At 41.8% G+C, this 25519-nt stretch overlaps 1 protein-coding gene across 1 annotated transcript in view; it reads left to right on the top strand.

The window, feature by feature from the left end:
- The first annotated feature begins 469 nt into the window (after window positions 1-469).
- CHGA (chromogranin A) overlaps window positions 470-25519 on the top strand; it is a 140505-nt gene continuing 115455 nt past the window's right edge. Inside the window, exon 1 of the mRNA XM_033953112.1 lies at window positions 470-586. The gene's annotated coding sequence lies outside the window, so the exon portion shown is untranslated. The remainder of the gene's footprint in view (window positions 587-25519) is intronic.

Genomic DNA, 25519 nt, shown 5'->3' with positions numbered 1-25519 from the left:
TAGGAAATTTCAGGAGATTTGGAGCCATTAACAAAATACTGTAATAATTGAATATTAATTTTCCCCTTAAAAATGCACATCCAGGATGGGGGGTGGGGGGAAGGTTTTTTTTTATTTGAATATTAAATAAGGTATATAGGAATGGGGTTTATGGTAGGTTTTTCTTGAATTTAAAGAATGTAATTGATTTAGAGGGAGGGGGATAAATTCTGATATAGAGTTTAACAGAATATTAAGTGTTATATTTGAGTTTAAATTGCTATAAATGCTGTAACACTTATTGTAAGTTTTTAAAAAATGAATAAAGATTTTGAAAAAAAAAAAAAAATCCTCCTGTTTGAAGCTGCATCAGTTTGGAAAATTGCCCAACAATGCTGGTGCCTTACTGAAAGCTTCAGTTGTTATGGCCTAAACTTTTGATCTCGGATGTCCTGGGTAGCCGAGGAGCTTGCGTTTTCACCGCAATCGGTTTTAGCACACTGTTTGTATTGTCGAACTGGTGGAGGCTGAGATGCAGATGCCGTGTTTCATAAAACTGGATAAAAGACTGACAGCACAAAGAATGGACGTCCTTTGTGTAACTTCGGTGAGAAATACAGAACTCAGCCATTGCGCAAGTGTATTCATCGCTTATCAGCGTGGCTTCAGCAGTTGTTGCCGTAGGGTAGATATCAAGTGTGTTTACTTTGGGTGTTCTTGAATGGAGGAATATTGAAAATATTTCATCCCACTTAGAAAACAGGTTTACTGTTGTTATGCTTACATTAGCGTGCACTTGTGCGGTGCTCAGTTAATTATGTTCCTGTCCACTGATTGAATCCTTTCTGTAAAACTATTCTCTTTTATAAATTGGTTTTTGAAACTTGGGGCAAAAGGCCTTTTACATGTTAAATTGATCGTTCTTGTTAAGAGTTTGTTGAAAGTTGGCAGAATCCACTTGACGAGGAATTTAATTTCTCACCTTCTTGAAGTAAACATTAAAATACTCGTATTGCTTTACAGAAATGCCAAAGTATTAGCAATCTTTCTCAAGCTTACCATTTACTTGTTTGCGTATACGAGATTTATTTCTAGTGTATAAGGAACATGAGTCTTGACTAGTGGGTTATTCATCTCTACCACTATAATCATCTACAACTTTTCAGTTCCGCCTCCTTGTTTCAGGTGGCAGTCCCCATCTCAATTTTTCCTTGTGCAGGTGAGTTGAGAAGGTGTCTCTTCTGCTCTGTAGTTCATTTATTATTTGGGGGTTTTAATCTGAAATGCGAGGCTTCACGGTGCCCCAGAGGTTCCCAGGATTTCTGGGACGGCTTTACCTGGGAAAAGATACAACTTGTAGTTCAGATGGCTGTAGCTGGGGGAGAGTCAACTTTTTTGCAGGGTACCTACCTAGCCTGCACTAAGGATAGCTGGGGGTGCGTTCCTCTGGGAGCTCAGCTCATCTCTGATTTATCAGGCACTTGAGCACTGGTTGAGTGGTCCCGTGTTAGTCCAGTGGGCTGTAGTGGGTGCCAGCGCCATATCTCTCCTGAAGACGCTTGAGAAGCTAGTGTGGTCAAGGGATTCAAGTTCTTGGAGCCTGTCTAAAAGGCAGCCCAAAGTGACAAGCTTCTCAAGGATCTTCTTATATGTTTATCTGAGGAAGAAAGTCTTTGTCCAGCTACAGAGCTGATGCAGGCATGGCACCAAGCAGTTCTGTGAGTACTGTCTATGTGAGAATTTGGGGTGATTTAAAAATGTTAGTTTTGAGGATCTCTGGGGTTTCCTGTAGAGTTCCCCATCTTCAAATACCCATTCCCTGAATTTTTTTAAAACTTCTATTCAGTTCTTCTGGGCTGTTTTTGGAGCAAAAACGCTGCTGAGGCAGCAATCTTGAATTTCTCAATTTTATTTTAAAAGCTTCTATTTGCTTCAGAACACCTGTTTTACTAATAATCAATTTATATGGACTCCTCAGGCCTTTCTACCCAGTATCATGACAGTTTTGTGCTGGATGGCTGACTGAGGAGCGACCGTATGCACATGCTGCAAGGCACATGAGGGAGGGTGGGAGCGCTGGGCTTAGCGTCCTCTAGAGTCTTGGAGTTGCTCTCAAATTGCAACTCTGTGTCTTTGGCAAAATACAAATGTGCAGACCCACGAGGAGACAGCAAATGTCCCTGCAGAGGTCCTTAGGAGAGATCCAGTTCAGGGATTTGACTCTGGTTTTGTGAGTTTAATATTTGAAGCTTATTTGAATATAAAGGGTCTGCACAACTTGGTTTCAAGGTTTCAAGGTTTATTAAATATTTGATGGATCGCTATATCATTATACAAAGCGATGTACATTAAAATACAATTTGATAAGATAATAAAAACATACAATTCATTAAAGTAATAATAACATACAATAAATAAACATTAGATTTTAGACAGGACCAACAACAATTGGGAGGAAAGGGAGGTTAAAGTTACATATCGTAAAAAGAGAAATACATTTAAGGATAGAACATCAAGGAGGTATTAAAATACTTGAAACGAAAAATTAAATTTTTTTTTTTTTTTTTAAAAATGGGAGAATTTGTTTTTTATTTTTATGTATTAAAAATTTTTTTAAAAAGATAAGTTTTAAGAGATTTCTTAAAAGAAGGAACATCTTTTTCGTTTTTTATATATTGGGGCAAAGAGTTCCACCATTGGGGGCCGACGACCGAAAACATTTCCAATCTACGGGTGCCTATAATTTTCAAAGATGGAATTACTAATAGGTTTTGGGAAGATGATCTGAGAGAACGTGCAGAACAATAGGGAATTAGCATCTTAGAAATACATTGTGGTTCTTTGAAGATCAAGTTTTTATAGATAAGTAGTAAAACTTTAAACTGTATACGTTGGCAAATTGGAAGCCAATGTGCATCTTTAAAGAGTGGAGTGACGTGATCGAATTTCTTGGCATCATAAATTAGTTTTATGGCCGAGTTTTGAACTATTTGCATTTGTCGTTTTTGCTTTTGGGTGATATTGAGCAACAAAGAGTTGCAATAATCCAGTTTTGATATAACCAAAGAATGAATTAAGATATTGCGAGATTTGAGTTCGAGAAATTTAGAAAGAGATCGAATTAAGCGCAATTTGTAGAAGCAGGCTTTAACTAGATTATTAATGTGATCTTTAAATTCCAGACTATCGTCAATTATTACGCCTAGTATTTTCGTTTTGGGGACGATTTCAATGGGTTTATTGTTAAGGAGGAAAGGAGAATTAAGTCCGATATCTCTTTTCCAGTTAAAAATCATAGCTTTTGTTTTATTTATATTTAATGATAATTTATTATTGTTAAGCCAATTATGAACTTGTTTGAGTTTTACATTTAAAGATTTGATGTCTTCGTAATTTTCAGGATTAAATGGGTGAATTAATTGTATATCATCTGCGTATGAAAAAGCAGTGAATCCTATAGACTGGCACAGATTCAGTAATGGTGCAAGATAAATATTGAATAACAGGGGAGATAGGATTGAACCTTGAGGGATGCCAAAGGTTGTTGTATATTCTTCTGATTCTTCGTTGTTGAATTTGACATGAGAGGTTCGATTGGTAAGATAAGAAGAAAACCAATTAAGGACTTGATCACGAAAACCTATTGATTCTAATCTCCTGAGAAGTAAATCATGATCTATAGTATCAAATGCTGCAGAAATATCCAGAGAAAATAAGACTACAGATCTGTGATGATCCAGAAAATAGTGAATGTTGTTTATTAAGCCGATAAGGGAATGTTCTGTGTTATGGTGCTTGCGGAAACCTGTCTGATTGGGGTGTAATACATTAGTGGATTCTATGAAATCAGAAATCTGATTGAATATAAATTTTTCTGTCAATTTTGCTAAAAAAGCGATATTAGCAATTGGGCGATAGTTTAATGGAGAGATTTAATATCATTAAGTGAAGGGAGTTTGAAATTTGAACATTTAGCAGAGAAAAGATGATCTTCAGAATGATCTATAGAATTATTATTACTTATATTAGAATTAAAAGTATTTCGGATGTTGTAAATTTTTTGATTAAAAGCATCTGCTAAACCTTGTGCTTTTAAAAGCGGTGTCTGTTTTGTGGAATGTTTTGTATTTTGGGATGAGATAGATTTTAAAATGTTAAATAGAGCTGAAGAATTTTTAGCTTTATTAATTTTGTCTGTATAAAATTTTTTCTTAGACTGGTTAATTTTGAATTTGTATATAGCTGCTTGTTCTTTAAAGATTAAAAGATTCTTTTGGGTCTTAGAATGACGCCATTTTCGTTCCAAAGCTCTGAGTTGTTTTTTTATTAGGTGTAATTCTGGTGTAAACCATGGATTAGATAATTTTCGTGCTGAGATCAATTTAGAGATTTTTGGAGCCTTAGTATCAAGAAAAGAGGTAAGGGAAGAATTCCAAAAGGAAAGGTGATCGTCAATTGTGGTTGGCATATCTTCTATAGTTGAGGGGTCAAAAAAAGGTGCTATGTCAATATCATCTAACTTATTGAGATTGCGAAATGAAATTATTTTAGGTTCAGTTTGCTTTTTATGAGATTTTAGAGTTGGAAAAGCTATATTTATAGAAATAAAGTAATGGTCGGACCAAGGTACTGGATTAATTAAGGGAGTGGAGCAATTAATATAATTAGAATTGGGAGCAAGAATCATATCCAATGTATGATTTGCTGAATGCGTTGGGCCTTCAATTTTTGGGACTAAATTTAATGAACTAAACAAATTTAATATGTCTTGATTATTGTTGTCTGAGAAATTGTCAAAATGAATGTTAAAATCACCTAGAACTAGTGGGAATATTGAGGATGAACAAAAGTCGAAAATGATCTCTTGAAGTAAAGTGATTTTATTTTGACATACAGCTTATTTGAATATAAAGGGTCTGCACAACTTGGAAGTATGCCAGTGGCTGTTCAGGGTTTTCCCCTCTAAAGAACACTGGTCCATCACGGAAAGGTTTTCCATAGGAACCAGAGACCCAGTTGGAAAAGGACTGGGATGAATGGGGGTCAGGAATGGTTCCTTTACTCCCGCAAAATGAATCTTTGGTTTAGAGCAGTGGTTCCCAACCCTGTCCTGGAGGACCACTAGGCCAGTCGGGTTTTCAGGAAAGCCCTAATGAATATGCATGGAGCAGATTTGCATGCCTGGCACCTCCATTATATGCAGATTTCTCTCATGCATATTCATTAGGGTTATCCTGAAAACCCGACTAGCCTGGTGGTCCTCCAGGACAGGGTTGGGAACCACTGGTTTAGAGGACTCCGGGTTGCAAGTAGGTGCTACCAGCCAAGATTCTGTGGAAGCCCTGGACCAGGGAGAGGACCTGATGGTGTTCAGACTTTTTAAACTGAAGATTTAATGGAAGTCATTACAGTATCTCTGAGGAAGTTAAATTTGGAACCACCACAGGCTCCCATGGCTCAAATGTCTCTTATGAGCAGTTCTAAGATCCAGTCTAGAGAATGACATGGTGATTGTTTCACACGGCTAGCCGCGGGTAACCTGCAGGAATGGGGGAAGAAATTGACTTGTTGCCGCATGTACGGGGACGAGGCCATTCATCGCCCCATAGAGTGATAAATGGCCTAGTCCCTGCAGTAAAGGATCTGATGTGAGTTGCCTCTCTTCCCACCCCTCCAGGTCAGCAGCCCCCCTCATGATAGTGGATGTAGCAGAAACCCTCTCACGAGTCCTGCAGCCCCCCTCCCTCCCTACCATGGGTCCAACAGCCTTGCACCCTCCATCTCTGGCTCCCCAATTGCTAGGGGAAAAAAAAAAAACAACCAAAATGACAAATGTGCAACTCTCCTGAGTTTATCCATTCACGCCTACCAGCCAGTTGGAAGCTTCCTACACGCAGCGCTGTTCCAGGAACCTTCTTGCTGCCGAGTCCCTCCTTCCAATGTAACTTTTTTTTTTCCCGCGTCATTCTCTAATTCAGTCCATGTTTTTTTCTTCACATCCACAGATCACCATGATGCTTATGGAACACTGGGAGGCGCCAGAGAGCCCTCTGAGGGTTGTCAGAGCCATGACAAAATTGTACCTGATGGCTTCTGAGTTCCAGCTGTTATTTGTACCACCTAAGTTGGAATCTCTGGTCGTGCAAGTTAAAAAAGTGGAGTAATTCTAAACGATGTACAGGATTGCAGAGTGACGCTTTAACTTTGGCCCTGAAAGCATTGTTGCCATCCTTTGTGATATGCACCTGCCATAAAATATTGCATCAACTATGCAGGAGAGTGCATACCCCCAGGTGGTACTTTCAGGGGTTGATTATGCATCAGATGCTCTCTATGACATGTTCAGGGTCATGAGCAGTGTCTGCTTATTCTATCTCTGCCTGCAGAATGCTCTGGATCAGACAATAGCTGGGAGATGCTGCCTCTAAAGCTACTTTGAGCAGGCTTCCTTTCAAGGGTCAAATGCTCTTTGACAAAGGGTTGGACAACCTTATGGGCCACTGTAGCAGATCGTCATCCTAAGTCATTGTCTGATAGTAGACCATGTGCCCCAGGGGGTTCCAGTCATGGTTCCTTTCAAGACTACAGATAAGTCTCATCAGTCATTGGCAGACTCTTTTGCTCAGAGATCTTTTCGCAGATCTAGATAGAGGTTCCTGGGTTTCAGAAGAGCTCAAACATCAGGTTTTTGCTCAGCTTCCACTTCTAAGAAGTCCCAGTGATGCCAAATCAGAACCCAAGCTACCCTGAATGAGGGAAACTCTGTTAGAGTTCAGTGAAGTGACCAACCAATTTTGGAAGCTGGATAAGCTTTCCATCCTACTTGGATCTTTGAAGAAAGGTGAGGCAGCATCTAAATCTACCATTGCTTGCAGATTAAAGGAAATGGTTTTTTTGCCTTATATTCTTGCTCATCAGAATTGCATTCCGTTTTGCCATCTAACATTTGCAAGTAGTAGTTTGGTCTTTTCTCCATACTTGCTCTAAGTATTACAGAATTGACATTGCATTTTGGCAAAATGCTATATTTGGAGCCTCTGTTTTTGGAGTGCGGGGGAGGGGAGGGGCAGCATTCGAGTCCCAGCCTACTTGAGTACTGCTTTTTTTGTATATATACCCTGCAAGTTCTGGGCTAGTCCGCAGGACACTAAGGAAAGAAAAAATTATGGCTTACCTGATAATTTCCTGATCCCTGCAGACTAGTCCAGAAATTTGCCCTTTTTAATTCTGTAATATATTTGGCTTCTTTTCAGTGTTTGCCTACTATTGTCTCCTGGTTCAAGACTCTAATTATTTTATTTTAAAAATTGTTGCTACAGTTTTATGTAATTGAATGTATCAGTATAGCGGAAAGATGACTGTATTGCTGTGGAAACTTCCGGGGCTATTTTCACTACTTGATTACACATATGGAATTGTTAGGAACTGCACACAGAACAATTTTGTATTCTTTATTTCTACCCACTTGCCCCTCAAGTTCTGTGCTTGTCTGCAGGGATTAAAGGAAAAAAAATGATCTGGTAAGCCATAATTTCTCTCTTCATGCTAATAAGATAGCTCAGTGTTGTAAGAATGAAGTCAGATGCCTCACTTTGAGCATTTTAATCACTGAGAGCTTATATAAGAGTCTTGAGCTTTGCAAAAAAATTAAGTGCATGCTGTTTACAGTAAAAAAAAAAAAAATATTGTAGGTTGTCATGCTACAATTACCAAGGCCTTAATCTGGTAGATATTTGTTACACTTGAATCTGTATTTCAAGACAGGTTGCACATCTTAGGTTACAAATCCAGTGTAAATTAACACGGGAACCAGTCCAGATGCACGTGTTCCCCTTTGTGCAACGACAAGAGGAGTTAAGATGATTAAAGTCAAGCCAACCTTACACTCCTTGTTACATCATTGTTGATTTCCATCATTGTGTAGAGTGGGTAGCATGTTACCCTTTCATATTTCAGAAGGAAGGGGATATTTTTATCTTTTTGTACTTTGCCCTTTTGAATCTGTTGAATGTGCAGCAAGGTACTAACACCCAAGAGACTGAAATGCTTTTTATGCATTCTGAGTGTCTTCAGTTCCTGGGCCAGAATCCTTTAAATACATGCCTTATGGAGTAGAATTTATAACAGAGATGGACCCCAATACCAAAATGCTCATTTTTAATTTTAAAAAAGTTGTTTGGTTAAACTCCAATTTCATTCAGTATGCACAGAAGGACTTTGTTGCCAAAACCACATGTTTTGTAAAGAGTCTTAATGCCCGCGTTTTCTCATTCTTTGTATAAAAACATGTGCCAAGCATTTATCCTTTTCCTTACTAGAATTGTTTCCCTAAAGTTTTTCTAGCCTAATAAATATTTTACAATTTTCTGAAGAGCTCACTAGGTGGAGATGTTTTGCTGGTTACATGATAGTACAGTAGAATCTCAGCTGACTGGCATTCAATTAACAAGCACTCTCAACCAAAAAAATTGTTGCCAAAAAAAAGGCAAAACTCCCACACTCCTAAGACAACACCCAAAGTGGTGCTCCTGACCCAATAACCTTCTCTCCCTTCCAGCCCCAGAGGCATCAGCAGCAGCCACAAATTTCCCTCCAGCTCCCGTAGCCACTTATCTCCCTCCATTCCCAAAGCAGCCAAGCTGGTCCTGACAACTTCTCCCCCCTTCTCACCTGACAATGTAGTAGCAGCCGGCAAAAAGAGGAAGTGCCGGTAAAAAGGCAACTTCTGGCCAGCCCCGGCAGGGCCTTTCCTCTGCAAGGTCACTTCCGATGTGGCATAGGAAAGGCTCTGCCAGGGCTCCGCCACTTTCCCTGCATGCCGGCTGCTGCTACATTGTCGGGTGAGAAAGGGAGGGTGGGGGGTTGTCAGGACCGACTTTGCTGCTTCGGGAATGGATAGAGGGAGGGAGGGAGGTTGTCAGGACCGGTTCTACTGCTTCGAGAACGGAGGGAGGAGGTTGTCAGGACTGGCTCTACTTCTTTGGGAATGGAGGGAGGAAGAGGGTTGTCAAGACTGGCTCTGGTGCTTTGGGCGAGTGAGGGGGGGGGAGAAGAGGGGAGAGAAAGTGACCAAGCAAGAAGGGAAAGAAGATGCTGGACCTCCACATGAGGATGGGGGGGATGATAGTGAGGAGGGAAGGGGAAAACAACTATTTTTGCATTAATTCTCAGATAACCAGTTATCCATTATCTGGCATCCACCAATCCTCATGGGTGCCAGATTATCTTAATCAGTCTCCTCCTTAAATGTCTCCTCCCCATTTCATAAAGTATGGTAACAATGAGTGTCAAGTTTACTCAATTAGTTAATATTCTACCCATTGGAGCTTTACTGTAGCTCAGATGTTGAATGAGAGACCATCTTTGCATCTTAACATAAAAATCCATTTCTAGACCACAAATACCAAAATTAGTAAACAGCTCTAATTATTAGTTGCTAGGGTCAATTTGCACTTAATTAGGCAATTAACTTATGCGACAAACTCGATGGAACAGGATTCCTTCAGATACTCAAACCACATTACACACAGACCCAGTCTAAATCACAAAAAGCGATCAGTCTTTTTTGAGAGGACAAGTGTCTCAGAAACCTGCTCAAGACCAACTGGGTTCAAAGATCTGATATTTCTATCATCGACGCTGCTCCTTGTGACCCTGGGCAAGTCACTCTGCCCCAGGTACATTAGGTAGATTGTGAGCCCACCGGAACAGACAGAGTAAATTCTTGAGTACCTGATTGTAAAATAGAGGTCTGCACGGGAACGGGGATCGCGGGAATCCCGTGGGTCCTGCGGGGGTCCCACGGGAATCCCCCCTAACCCATGGGACTCCCACGGGGACCCCCCTCTAGCCAACGGGACTCCTATGGGGATGGAAGGCTTTGGAAGCAGGGTTCGTCCATATAATATAATGGACACGTCAGCCTTAGTAAAAGAGGGGGTTTATAAGTTAATTACATGAACAGAAAACAAAAAAAGGGTTCCACCAAAGAGATTCCACAAGGAAAACAGCAAAAGAAACTGTGGAATTGATGATCCTGTCAGAAGTAATTGCTGCATTTTATGGGGACGGTGGGGGGGGATGGAGGTAATTCCTTGTGGGGACGGAGAGGATCCTGGCGGGGATGGGTGGGATTTCTGTCTCCGCGCAACTCTCTATTGTAAAACCGCTTAGATAACTTCGATCGGCGGTATATAAATACCTAAAATAAGAAGAAATAAGAAAAAAACCTCAACCATATACACATGCAAATTGTCATTTCATATTCTTTTTTTTTTTATTATTTTTAATCATTTACAAATTATTCAGGTACTCCAGCATTTTTCCCTAACTGTCCCAGCGGGATCCCACTCTATCTAACGTACCTGGGGATTAAGTGACTTGCCCAGGGTCACAAGGAGCAGTGCAGAGTTCGAACCCACAACCTCAGGGTGCTAGGGCTGTAGCTCTAACCACTGTACCATACACTCCCACTACTTCTCTTAATATATGATTATTTTTATATACTTTAAAAAAACAGACCCAGAAGATGCATTTATTTCTGTGTACAAAAATAAAAGACAAAAAGTGAGAACCAGGAACCAATAAATGTTTATTTATTAAAGAAGGTCATCCTTGTTCTATGGATCTGCTATGGTGGTGGTGGTGGGGTGGGGGGTGGAGTTGTCTTGTGGATCATCTGCCTCTTCCTGTGATGAAGTTAGTTGGCTACACTCACAACTGGGATCATTGTCTATTAGTATCTGGCAACCAACCTAGAATGTGTAAACCTCTGCAGGGTTGCTTTGTGTTTATCATCTTTGCAGGTTTTCTTTGTTCCAGCAGCATGTTGATCATCATTGACTAGGTCTTTTCCATGTGCTCTAATACCATAACCATATCTGATTCACAAGGTCTGAAAATCTTGTGCTTGGATTTTAGGATTCAGCAGTGCTTATCAGTGATGCTCCTGATGTGGTTCAACTAGAATCACAAAGAGGCTTACATTCTGAAGCTGGCACCAGCTTTGCTGCAGGTTATAAGCACCGACTCTGAATACTACTAGTACTGGATCCATGAGTGGGAACCATGCTTTTGGGAGCTACCTTAGAGAATGACACAGGGACAAATTTGTCCCCAAACCCATGGGCAAATCCCTGTCCTGTCCCATTCCTGCAAGTTTTGCCTTAACTGCTCAAGCCTTGAACACATATGATTTTCAAGTGTTTGAGGCTTGTGCAGATGAGGACGGAGCTTAGGCATTGGTGGAATGAGGCATTATGACATCACAATCTGAGCTCTAGAATGTTGCAAGTGTTTGAGGCTTGTGCAGATGAGGATGGAGCTTAGGCATTGGTGGAATGAGGCATTATGACATCACAATCTGAGCTCTAGAATTTTTCTACTTATGATTTTCAAGTGTTTGAGGCTTGTGTAGATGAGGACGGAACTTAGGCATTGGTGGAATGAAGCATTATGACATAGTCTGAGCTCTAGAATGTTGCTAGTTATGATTTTTGAAACTTGATTTTAAAGTGTTTGAGGCTTGTGCAGGTGAGAACAGCTTTCAGGGATGGGATGGGGATAGAGAGATCCTGTGGGGATGGGGACAGTTGTCCCCATGTCATTCTCCAAGCTACGTGATTCTCATGTTGTCAGAACTGTTTCCTAGTTTTACTGGATGTTGTGAAAGGCGGATGCTCATTTTCAAAGCAGATGGATGCCTAAAAAAAAGTCCAGATCCCAATTTTGGGAAGAAGTCCAGATCCCAATTTTGGGAAGTGATTACAATCAAAGTGGTTTACATAGTACAATATATACCAGTACTTATTTTGTACCTGGGACAATGAAGGTCTAAATGACTTACCTGGGAATTGAAGCTGGTTCTCAGGCCACTGCCTTAGCCATTAGGGCTACTCCACAACTAAAGCGATGTTAATGGGGCAGCTTGAGCAGTGGTGATTAGAGAGGAGGGGAGAACATGAGGGGTGTCAGAGGGAAAAGGAATGCTGGAAGGAGAGCTTCGTGGAAAGAGTGAGGGGAGTGGCTTAAAAGCACCAGAAAGGAGGCATCTGAAGGATAAGGAAGGACAAGACTGGCGAGGAGAAATTTGGGTGGGAGATTTAAAGAGATGAAGGATTGGGACAAGGAAAAAGGGTGAAGGGGGGGATGAAATCTAGGACTAAAGAGTAGATGCCCAGAAGTACCACTGTGGTAGGGTTACCATATGGCTCCAGAAAAAAGAGGACGGATGGAGACATCTATTGACAGCAATGGAAGTAAAACCCGGATGTCTCAATCCGTCCTCCTTTTTCTGGAGCCAAATGGTAACCCTACCACAGTGGCCTCCTCCTCTTCTGGTTCTTTAATGACTGGGATCTCTAAACTCTTTCTCCCCTACCCCACCCCTGAGGATCTGCAGCCTGGCCTTGCCTATGGGTGTTAACATCTTCAATTTGACCCTGTTTGTAGCAGTGTACAACCCAGACATTTTTGTGTCATTTCATTTTCTTTGTTTATGGACATTTTCATTGTTTGTTTTCTGCCCCCCCCTCCCTCCCGGAGCAATAGTGTTAAAAATGTGCCCTCTTTTGGAAAGAATCCGCCTAATAAAGAATCTCGGGGCTAAAGGGTCTCTCGTACGAGGAGAGACTAAACAAACTACAGCTCTACACTCTAGAAGAACGTAGGGAGAGAGGAGACATGATTGAGACATTTAAATACATCACGGGACGTATCGAGGTGGAAGATGATATCTTCTTTCTCAGGGGACCCTCTGCCACTAGAGGGCATGCGCTCAAACTCAGAGGCGGGAAATTTCATAGCGACATCAGGAAGTATTTCTTCACAGAAAGAGTGGTTGACCGTTGAAATGAGCAGGTGATCGAGGCCAGCAGCGTGCTGGACTTTAAGAATAAATGGGATACCTATGTGGGATCCCTACGAGGGTCGAACTGGAATATCGGTCGCTAGGTATAGACTTAAGAGGATGGGTCAGTAGGGTGGGCAGACTTGAAGGGCTATAGCCCTTTTCTGCCGTCATCTTCTATGTTCTATGTAATAACATGTCGTTTTGGCCAAAAAATGATGCGAGATCACAGGGTCTGGCTGAAGCTTTTTAGTTTTAACTGTCCTCAATGTGGAATTGTTTGCGACATACCTATCGGCAGTGGGCTGTCTATGTGCACCTGTGGTTAACCATCCTTGCTGCACTATAATGAATGACTTGATATGATATACACTTATCCCTCCGTATTCGTGGTTTCAACAATCGCGGTTTCGATTATTCATGGTTTATAGCTTGCTGGCTCCCCCCCCCCCCCAATTATGTGAGTTTGCAGAGAGAAATTGCCGATTCCAAGCATTTACAGAGAAAATTGCTGATTCCCGGCACTTTCTTCATCGTGTTTTGCCTCTCCTTCAGGAACAGGCCAGGTCTCCTACCATATTTTTTGGGGTTTCATCATATTCATGATGGTTTTTAATAGAAAACAGCGAATAACATATGGACAAGTTATTCACGGATTTTCTGTATTTGCGGGTCTGTTAATCCCCTATCGCAGCGAATACGGAGAGAGATGTTATTGCTATTGAAGAATTGAATACACTTCTCCCTCCGTATTCACGGTGGATGCGGGCAGCCAATAGGTGCAAAAATGGAAAAACCGTGAATAACTTTTTTACATGTTGTTCATGGTTTTGGAAATGTGCCATCGTTTTTACTATTGAAACCAGCGATTTCTGAGCAGCCAACCAGCGATTTCATGCATGCTGGGAAGAAGCCTTTCTCTCTAGGGATGCTGGGAAGCAGCGTTTTTCTCAGTGCACATTGGGGAAACATGGAAGCAGCGAATTTGTGGGAGAGAGCATGGAAGCAGCAATTTTTAGAGTTACAGTAATGGTAAGTGATAAACTTTTTTATCGGTACTGTACAGTAAAAGGAAAAAACTTTAGTGATGACGTTTTTTGGGGAGCGGAGTCAGCGGCTGAAAAATCACGAATAAGTGAAACCGTGAATATGGAGGGAGAAGTGTATATTGTACTTTTTGGTGCGCCTTCACTTGGAGTACTGCGTCCAGCAGTGGTCACCGTACATGATGAAGGACACATTACTACTCGAAAGGGTCCAGAGAAGAGCGACTAAGATGGTTAAGGAGCTGGAAGAGTTGCCGTACAGCGAAAGATTAGAGAAATTGAGCCTCTTCTCCCTTGAACAGAGGAGATTGAGAGGGGACATGATCAAAACATTCAAGGTATTGAAGGGGATAGACTTGGTAGATAAGGACAGGTTGTTCACCCTCTCCAAGGTAGGGAGAACGAGAGGGCACTCTCTAAAATTGAAAGGGGATAGATTCTGTACGAACATAAGGAAGGTCTTCTTCACCCAGAGAGTGGTAGAAAACTGGAACGCTCTTCCGGAGTCTGTCATAGGGGAAAACACCCTCCAGGGATTCAAGACAAAGTTAAACAAGTTCCTGCTGAACCAGAATGTACGCAGGTAGGGCTAGTCTCAGTTAGGGCGATGGTCTTTGACCAGAGGGCCGCCGTGTGAGCAGACTGCTGGGCATGAAGGACCTCAGGTCTGACCCAGCAGCAGCAATTCTTATGTTCACTTATTTTTGGAAGAGGTTTTTTGATCATAGCTGCCTTATAATACTATATTAATGTTTGCATGACTGTGATATTATAGTAACACTAATCTTTAAGCCCGTTACATTAACGGGTGCTAAAATAGATGTCTGTCTGTCTTTCTTTCTGTCTGTCTGTCTCTCTCTCTCTCTTTCTCCTTGGCCACTGTCTGTCTGTCTTTCTGTCTCTCTCTCTCTCTCCTCGGCTGTCCACCACCACCCCTTGCCTGATCCCCCTGTCTAGCAGTAGCGCTTTCTTTTGTCTCTCTCCTTGGCTGCTGTATGTCTGTCTTTGTTTCTCTTTCTCTCCTTGGCCCCTGTGTCTGTCTGTCTGTCTTTCTTTCTGTCTCTCTCCTTGGCCGCTGTCTGTCATTTTTTCTTTCTTTCTCTATCTTTGGCCGCTGTCTTTCTTTCTTTCTCTCTCCTTGGCCGCTGTCTGTCTTTCTCTCTCTCTTTCTTTCTTTCTCTCTCTCCTTGGCCTCTCTGTCTGTCTTTCTTTCTCTCTCTCTCTCTTCTTGGCTGCTTTCTATCTGTCTGTCATTCTTTCTGTCTGTCTCTCCCTGGCCCCCTGTTTGTCTGTCTTTCTCTCTCTCTCCTTGGCCGCTGTCTGTCTGTCTGTCTTTTTTTCTTTGTCTCTCTTTGGCCTCTGTCTGTTTGTCTGTCATTCTTTCTGTCTGTGTCTCTCCCTGGCTCCCTGTTTGTTTTTCTTTCTTTCTTTCTCTCTCTCTCTCCTTGGCTGCTGTCTGTCATTTTTTTTCCTTTGTCTCTCTTTCTTTGGCCGCTGTCTGTCTGTCTGGCCCCCCTGTCTGTTGTCATTCTTTCTGTCTGTGTCTCTCCCTGGCCTCTTGCCTGCCTGTCACTTTCTGTTGCGCCATGCCTGCCTGTCTCTCCATGGCCCCCTTCTGTCCCCCCCCCAGAGCAAACCAAGATTTCTGCCTGCCTCCCAGCACACCCTCCCCCAAAGCAGCCTCCTTTCCCTCTCCCCCTCCACTTCCCTGTGCAGCAGTAGCAGCCGGACACCTCGCAGCACCCGCACCCTGTCCGCTTCGTCCAGACCGGACACCCTCCTGCCATTGCTCTCGATAGCGAACCCTCCTGCCGTTGCTCTCGATGCCGCTCAAACCGCCGCACGCGCCATAAATGTAACAGCCATGGAGGCACAAATCACGGAGACAGGGATCACGGCATTGTAAGTGTGCATGCGCGCTTAGGATTTTATTATAAAGGATAGTATATGAAGGTAGATAAAGACCCGAATGGTCCATCCCGTTTGCCCAACCTTACCATCTCTTTAAATTATTGATTTAATTCAAATGGTCCTTTTTCTTAGCTATTTCTGAGTCAGAACCCAAAACTGTGTTTAGGATCCATCTACTGGAGTCTTTCTCAAAGCTCCTTCAGCCCATCTAAACCATCCCAGCTGTCGAAGCACCTCCCAGCCCATCCTCTACCAAACGGCCATATACGGACACAGACCATGCAAGTCTGCCCAGTACTGGCCTTAGTTTTTCAAATTATGCCATTATTTTCTGATTTCAAGATCCTCTGTGTTCATCCCACGCTTTTTTAAACATTGACCGAGTTCAGCTGGGACATGTCACTTCTGAATTTCATCAAGTGCAAAACCTTTCCTGTGCCCACAAAATCCTCCACAGGGCAAGCCAGGAAGCACACCAGGAGCCGTATCCAAACATCAAATCCATTTGCTTGATTTTCGGTGTTGTAGAAGTTATCGTGTTGCTTGACTATGAGAGCTTGCTGTGGTAGAAAAATGAAATCGGGTTAGCAGGTCATCATGTTAGATCATTAACAGACTGAGATTAATACAAAATTCAGCGGTTCGTTTTGATTTTCAGTTTGAAAAAATACGATCATGTTGACCCTTTCTGTCAACAGCTTCACTGGTTGCCGTTTGAGGCAAGAGTCTTGTTTAAATTTGGTTGTATCTGCTTGAAAGCGTCGTTTGGTTTGGCTCCAGCTTACCTATCCTCTCAATTCAATTTGCACAAGCCCAGTAGGAATACCCGAAAAACCTGTTTGTTTTATGTATATGACTCCGAAAACGTGTAGATATAAAAGGTTTTTAGAAAAAAAACACTGCAATTTCAGGCAGGAAAAATCAATTCCTGGTTCAGTGCTTGTATTGCTCAAGCCCAGTCTTACTATTCATTTAGAAAGCTGTTGAAAACTTATCTGTTGGATAAATTTGTAACCTGATTATTTCTTGCTATATTTCCCTAATATGTCTTCTTTGATGTGAACCACCTAGAACTTTGTGGTAGGGCGGTATATAAGAATAAAGTTATTATTATTACTAGAAGGAGGAAGACTAAACTTAATTCAGAAAAAAACAAAATTTTTTGTCGCTTCTGCCACCTCCGCTTGACACCAAAACACCACTATTGCATCAATAAACTTAGTTACCCTATTCAGTCTACCATGAAGATACTGGGTGTAACTCTGGATCAATGCCTAACCATGAAAGACCAAGTAGACTCCTTAATCAGAAAGGGTTTTTTCACTCTCTGGAAACTTCGATCCATTAGAGCATATTTTGATATGTCCTCATTCAGAATCCTGGTACAATCCCTCGTACTGAGTCAACTTGATTATTCTAACATCGCCTATTTAGCAATTTCCCAAAAGAATATGCGACGTTTACAATTAATGCAAAATGCAGCGGTCAGACTAATTTTCGGGCTGAAGAAGTTTGATCACGTGACACCTTACTACCGACAGCTGCACTGGTTACCGATGGAGGCGCGCGTAAAGTTTAAGTTCGCCTGCCTCTGCTTTAAAGTACTGTATGGACTAGCCCCTAAATACATAACTGACCTTTTCTCCTTCTCAGCCGACAGGCATAAGAGAAGCTCACATTCGAACTTCGTTTCCCCCCCAGTTAGAGGATGTAAACTCAAAAAACACCATCAACACCTTCTCTCACATCAAGCAGTATTATGGGGTAAAGATCTAGAACAATTGCTCTCGCCCACTACTTATGAGGAATTCAGGAAGCGCCTAAAAACATATCTGTTCCTGAAGTATCTAGACAGCTGACCCGTACAACTCTTTCTCTTCAATAACAGTTCTCTTGACCTATTAACCACTTTCTTTCATCTCTTAAGTTCAATCAATTTGTACCTTCTTTTAATCTTTTGTAAACCGCATAGAACTTCACGGTCCTGTGGTATATAAACTGTTGTTATTATTATTATTATACAGCGTAAAGGGCACCTCCAATTGCCATTGATTATATGAAATAGATGATACCTCTGCTAAAAAAAAGACTTTTTGAAGGTGGTTCTAGTCTAATCTTTACTAACTTTCGGAGCATGCACTGGACAATAGGGTTGAAGCCTCTGTTACAGCCTGATAAATGTTATTTCCGCAAGTGGGATCTGGTGCATTCACATTTATCTCAGTTATTTATCTGCAGACAAGCAACCTCAGTTTGTTATTCACCTATATTCAATGCCTGTGTCAATAAGGCCATGAGGGTTGGTTTTTTTTTTTTAGAATGCTTATTCGTTAGTAATTGGGCCTGGTAGTCTTTCCAAACCCAGGAGCTGGCCTTCCTTTTTATTCTGTGGTCTCTATGCAGTCAAATAAATAAATCTGGCTGTTTTTTTCCCACCTCAAGAGCAAACACATATCTTTTCATTAATATTTCAGGAAACGTAGCTGGCTTTGTCCCTTTGTCAAGATACAGGCAGGAAATTGTAGGGCCTGTGAATGCTGCAGCATTCACAGGCCCGTTTAATCAGTTCTACTCCCTTTTGATCTTGATAATTGCACAGCAAAGCACAATCTAGTTCCTTTCACAGAACTACTACTGAAATACAAAAACTGTATCTCCTGACTCTGCCTCACAAGCTAAGCACTTTCCCACTCTTTCCTGCTTGCCAGGGCTTAGTTTCTTAGTTAAGGAAATGGCATTTGGTCATTCAGTTGATAAACCATATACAACCACTAAGACTTCCCTTTTTTTTTTTTTGGGGGGGGGGGGGAAGCTTCAATCAATTCTAACCAAATTCTAACCAAAGAGAGGTTTGAGATAGTATTGTTGAAAGGATATGCCAGAAACAGCTTGAGTTTTGGGTCTGAAATTGCAAGGCATAAAGTAGCTTAAACAAGGATGTGATTTTGTGCGCTTTTTTTGACACTTGGGAGATTATGAAGATGGCTATAAGAAAGAAAAATGTGTGGAGGAGATTGAATTGGGCACTATGAGATCTGGAATACATGTTTAGACTGTTCCTTTTCATTGTGTGTGTGTTTAAATTAAATTTCAAGAGAATTCATTTCCCGTTGAAAGTGCTGGATTGACTGTACCAGAGACCAACCTCCTTTAATCTCTTTGAGTCGAGAGCGCCACAGTGCTTCTGCCAGCCCTTTAGGCATGAGAGGACAGTTGATTTCCACATCTATGCAATCTCATACCTCTTTGAGTCTGCCAATACTGGTACTGTTGAATGCCAACTTTTTTTAAATTCTTTATTCATTTTTGATATCAAATACAAAGTGCAAACACATGAACATTCAAGTAACGCACTCTATTCCAACAATAAAATATAAAACTGTTTTATCTCCCCTTCCCACCCTAATCCACTCCCCCCCCCCCACCTGTATATGTATAATGTTCATTTGTGAAACAAAGGGAAATGATAGTAGTAATAATAATGATAATAGTTCATATTCATATATTACAATATTTTGTTAACGGGCCCCAAATTTCCTTAAATTTACTATGATGTCCCAACTGTAAAGAATTAATATTTTCAAACTTATAAATCTGGCATAGGGATTCCCACCAGAAACTATAATTTAAGTTATCCCAACTTTTCCAGTTTTTCATTATCAATTGCTTGGCTACTCCTGTCATGATGAGGAGCAATTTGTTTTGATTTGCATTATGCTATTGTATAGATCCATGGTGAGGCCCCACCTGGAATACTGTGTGCAATTCTGGAGGCCGCATTACCGTAAGGATGTGCTGAGACTGGAGTCGGTCCAGAGAATGGCTACCCGGATAGTCTCGGGACTCAAGGATCTCCCGTACGAGGAACGGCTGGATAAGTTGCAGCCGTACTCACTCGAGGAATGAAGAAAGAGGGGTGACATGATCGAGACATTCAAGTATCTCACGGGCCGCATCGAGGTGGAAGAAGATATCTTCTTTTTCAAGGGTCCCGCGGCAACAAGGAGGCATCCATGGAAAATCAGGGGCGGGAAACTGCATGGGGACACCAGGAAATTCTTTTTCACTGAAAGGGTGGTTGATCGCTGGAATAGTCTTCCACTTGAGGTTATTGAGGCCAGCAGCGTGCCTGATTTTAAGGCCAAATGGGATAGACACGTGGGATCTATTCACAGAGATAGGTAGGGGAGGGTCATTGGGGTGGGCAGACTAGATGGGCCGTGGCCCTTATCTGCCATCTATTTCTATGTTTAATTGGTTTTTTGGGTAATAAAATTGTTCCAAATAATACTATATCATATGATAATGCTAGTGGAACATCCAATATTGTGATAATTTGACCCCAAATGGATTTCCAGAATTTGAGTATCATGGGACAATGATAGAGCAAATGATCCAATGTCCCTACATCAAGACGACAGTGCCAGCATCTATTAGATTTAGAACTGTCTAACCTTTTAATTTGGACTTTTCAGTTACTTGGCTCAAGTAATAAGCAAGAGGTCTCGCTCCAGTTCCCCTCAACTACCCGCAGAAGGCAATGTTTTTCAGTCACTGCCATACTGAAATGGATTAAAAGATTATCCTCTCCCCCGTTTACAAATCCATGCAAGCGGTTTCTAGCGCCAGCCGGCATGCTGAATGCTCTGCGCTACTCCGACGCTCATAGAGTTCATGAGCGTTGAAGCAACCCAGAGCATTCAGCACACCTGCCGGTGCTAAAAGAACGCTGCTCCTTCTGATCCTGGGCAAGTCACTCAGTCCTCCATAGCCCCAGGTATGTTAAATCGATTGTGAGCCCACCGGGGCAGAGAGGGAAAATGCTGGAGTACCTGATTGTAACACTGCTTAGATAACCTTGATAAGCGGTATATAAAAACCTAAAACTTGATACAAGCAATGTCCACCCGCATTAGAGAAAACAAGTAGAATCGTCGACAATTTGTCATTCTTCTGGATCCCTCTCCCACCCTCACCCCTCACAGAGAGCATCAGTTCCATTCTTAATAGCAATAATTGCAAAATGGTCAAATATATCTCCCCCCCCCCACCTTACAAAGCCGTGCGGCAAAAAGCCCTTTAAATTTCTGTGGGCTTTGGCGCAGTTACCCCAGAGGCAGGCTTTGCAGGCAATTATAATCAATGTGTGAAAAAACAAAAGCATGGATCAAAAATTTTTATTTTTTTTTTTGCATATCTAGGGAAAGAAAAACTCTAATATAAGGGAGAAAACACAATTTAAGAAACACTGTGAATATTAAGTGATGCACTTGAACCCCACCTTCTAAATTTGAGTCAATCTAAACTCCTACACTTTGTATTGCGGTTTGAAACGTTATACTAGGATTATCTAGTTATAAGACAAGTAAAAGGCAGAAGCTTAGCTGTAGCCTGAAGGTGGCAGCTTTCTTTTTGTTCAGCTTATCCACCTTGAAGTCTATTTAAAACAGCTGGAGATAAACTCAATAGTCTGCTCCCGACGACTTCACCGCTGTAAATGCAATTTGAACATCATCCGCATAAGCATGAGTTCCTTTCATAGACTGTAACTCTATACCTTAGGAGCTACAGGAAAAAAATAATAATAAAAAACGGGGGACAAAGAAGATCCTTGTGTAACTCCTCAGCCTAGAGACCAGATAGTAAAAAATGTATCTGCTAAAAAAAATGCTGAGAACCAGGCCAAAACTAATTATTTTTTCCTTTGTCCAAATATCTCAGATGAAATCGGGATGCTATTTGAGCCTATAGTGTGGGAGAAAGCAGACTGAAAACCCACCTTTTTGATATAGCCTTCAATCCTTAACCCTACTCTACCCTCCAACCCAGCCAGCTGATTAACCGTTTCCCTTAACTGTATCCATGACATCCTGTTTGTTTAGATTGTAAGCTCTTTCGAGCAGGGACTGGTTTTTTTTTTTTGTGACTCTGTACATTGCTGCGTATGTCTGGTAGCGCTATAGAAATAATTCATAGTAGTAGTGTGATGAGTTTCAGACTTTGGGAAGCAGAGCTGAGATTGTGATATCATAATGCCTCATTCCACCAATAAGAGCCAACCTCATCAGTGATGTCATAATGGCTTCATTGTCCTGTACTCCCCTCTGCCCTCCAGCCCAGCCAGCCCTTAACGGTATCCATTACATCCTGCTTGTCTGTCTTGGCTGTTTAGATTGTAAGCTCTTTTGAGCAGGGACTGTTTTCTTCTTCTTTGTGACTCTGTGCAACGCTTTGTGCATCTGGTAGTGCTATAGAAATAATTAATAGTAATAGAAGTAGAAAGATCCAGAATTTTAAGAGTCTGTCCCTTATCTTGGCTCAGACTATAGTTGGTCAAGTAGGAAGCACTGTAGAAGGATGTCTCCTCAAACCTGAAAAGATCACTTGAATCAGTGATGAAGCAGGGGAAAGAATCCTGTTTACCCAGAAGGCTAAAAGGGCATCCATCCTCTGTGCAAAAATTGGCTGACTCTGCACAGTCTAGCACAGGGATCTCAAAGCCCCTCCTTGAGGGCCGCAATCCAGTCGGGCTTTCAGGATTTCCCCAATGAATATGCATTGAAAGCAGTGCATGCACATAGATCTCATGCATATTCTTTGGGGAAATCCTGAAAACACAACTGGATTGCGGCACTCAAGGAGGGACTTTGAGACCCCTGGTCTAGCAGGTCCTCCTGGGTGGAAGTTGCCCCCAGGTCCTTAAACAATGACTTTGAGGACAGCAATAAAAGAGCAACTCCCAACTATTACAGGCTCAGAGAAAAGGTTGGGGAGAGAGGAAGGAGTGGTTGACTTTACTTTCCTGATCTTGACAATGCAGTTGGAAACTTCTATTGAGGAAACCAATAATAAGCCTACCATAGAGGCACCTCGTTGGTGACTTCGGATAGAGAGATTTGCAAGCATTTTTTTTTTTATTTTTATTTTCTAGTCATGGGCATAGGATTTTCAACTTGGCATGGGCTTAGGAAATCCAAATGGCAGATGAAATTTAATGTGGACAAATGCAAACGTGATGCATATTGGAAAGAATAACCAAAATCAAAGTTACCAGATGCTAAGGTCCACCTTGAGGGGTAAGCACCCAAGAAAATGATCTGTCCAATGTGTGGCGGCAGCCAAAAAAGCAAACAGGATGCTAGGAATTATTAAAAAAGGGATGGTTAACAAGACTAAGAATGTCATAATGCCCCTGTATCACTCCATGGTGCAACCTCACCTGGAGTATTACGTTCAGTTCTGGTCTCCTTATCTCAAGAAAGATATAGTGCCACTAGAAAAGGTTCAAAGAAGAGCGACCAAGTTGGTAAAGGGGATGGAACTCCTCTCGTTTGAGGAAAGATTAAAAAGGTTAGGACTCTTCAGCTTGGAAAAGAGACGGCTGAGGGGAGATATGATTAAATTCTACGAAATCCTGAGTGGAGTAGATCAGGTACAAGTGGATCGATTTTTCACTCCGTCAAAAATTACATAGACTAGGGGACACTCGATGAAGTTACAGAGAAATACTTTTAAAACCAATAGGAGGAAATATTTTTTCACTCAGAGAATAGTTAAGTTCTGGAACGTGTTGCCAGAAGTTGTGGTAAGAGTAGATAGCTTAGCTGGTTTTAAGAAAGGTTTGGACAAGTTCCTGGAGGAAAAGTCCATAGTCTGTTATTGAGAAAGTCACGGGGGAAGCCACTGCTTAGCCTGGATCGGTAGCATGGAATGTTGCTACTCTTTGGGGGTTCCGGAATCTTGCTATTCTTTAGGATTCTGAATGGAATGTTGCTACTCCTTGGGTTTTGGTGAGGTACTAGTGACCCAGATTGGCCACCGTGAGAATGGGCTACTGGGCTTGATGGGCCATTAGTCTGACCCAGTAAGGCTATTCTTTGGGACAGTCAGGGAACTCTAAGTACTTTCTCTTCATCTTAATTAATCTTACTTAATGCATTTCTTTTATTTCTACTGTAAACCGCTTAGAACCTCACGGTACAGCGGTATATAAGAAATAAAATTATTATTATTATTATTATTATTATTCTTATCATATAAAAATACACATACTTGTTTTTTGGATCAATGAAAGAAAATGCAATCCTAAAATAACCAATTTCGCCCATGGTTTGGATTTCTGAGATCCTTTTCCTTCATTAACACTGACAGGTAGTGTTACAGTGCAGTGGCTCCCAACCCTGTCCTGGAGGACCACCAGGCCAATCGGGTTTTCAGGCTAGCCCTAATGAATATGCATGAGAGAGATTTGCATAGAATGGAAGTGACAGGCAGGCAAATCTGCACCATGCATATTCATTAGGGCTAGCCTGAAAACCCGATTGGGCTGGTGGTCCTCCAGGACAGGGTTCGGAACCACTGTTATAGTGGCATACGCCTTCATCTAATAAACTTGGTATGTTTTTTGGTTTGTACTGTATTGAGTGTTCACTTTTCAGCAGCCCCTCGTGTGTCCTGGGGAGCGGCGCTGCAAAATATTGAAGTCAAATACACTCTTAAAGTTAAAGAAAGACTAGGCGCTCCTTTTACTAAGGTGCGCTAGCGTTTTTAGCACACGTTAACCCCCGCGCGATGTGTAAAAATGGCTTTAGCGTCTAGCACGCACGGCAACGCAGCGCCCATTAAGCGTGCACTAAAACCGCTGGCGCAGCTTAGTAAAAGGAGCCCTAGATTCTTATTCTTTTACTTACAAATCTGTGTAGGCAATGCCTAGGTTTCAGCTTTGGGAACTTATGCAAGGAGAGTGATATTAAGATAAATATTTATAGAAACCCTGTATTATTAGTTATACTGGATCAGTATGAACTGACTCTGAGTTCCAGATGTATTCTGTCTTCTCTCTATTGCTGGTCAGGATGGTGAGGGAGGCTTTTGTGTTTGCAGAGGGGAGCTTGATGTTGATCCTTTTTCTGGCAGGGAATGGATGGGGTCTATGGGGAACATAGAGGGGGGGTCCAGTGAAAGTCCATCCATAGAGAGGAAGAGAAGTCTGCTTATATTTGGTCTTGCCAGACTCTTGGAACTTAGGTCACATGATGTGTTAATCTATGGCAGGGGTGTCAAAGTCCCTCCTCGAGGGCCGCAATCCAGTCGGGTTTTCAGGATTTCCCCAATGAATATGCATGAGATCTATTTGCATGCACTGCTTTCATTGTATGCTAATAGATCTCATGCATATTCATTGGGGAAATCCTGAAAACCCCCGACTGGATTGCGGCCGAAAGGGTGGTTGATTGCTGGAATAATCTTCCACAACAGGTAATTGAGGCCAGCAGCGTGCCAGATTTTTAGAAAAGATGGGATTGGCATGTGGGATCTCTTCATGGAGGTAGTTAGGGGGTGGGCCATTAGTGTGGGCAGACTAGATAGGCCATGGCCCTTTTCTGCCGTCATGTTCTATGTTTCTATGAGGGTCTTTGACACCCCTGATCTATGGTTACCATATAACTCCAGAAAAAAGATGGATTGAGCCATCCGGTTTTTACTTCCATTGTTTTTAGTGGAAATAAAACCCAGATGTCTCAATCTGTCCTCCTTATTCTGGACCAATAAGTACAAGGGTACAGTCGTATATGCCAAGCAAAAACTCAAAGAGAAAACGTATGTTAGTTTAGCAGAAAAACCACATTCATACCAAACCAAAAACAAAAAGGACAGAAAAATGAGTACAAAAACCGGAGAAAGCAGACCTCATACACGGACAGCCAGGACTACATCACTGGTCTGAAAAAACTCC

The sequence above is a fragment of the Geotrypetes seraphini genome, chromosome 7 (assembly GCF_902459505.1).
Source record: "Geotrypetes seraphini chromosome 7, aGeoSer1.1, whole genome shotgun sequence".
Lineage (NCBI taxonomy): Eukaryota > Metazoa > Chordata > Amphibia > Gymnophiona > Dermophiidae > Geotrypetes > Geotrypetes seraphini.
This window is presented reverse-complemented; position numbering and strand designations above follow the sequence as displayed.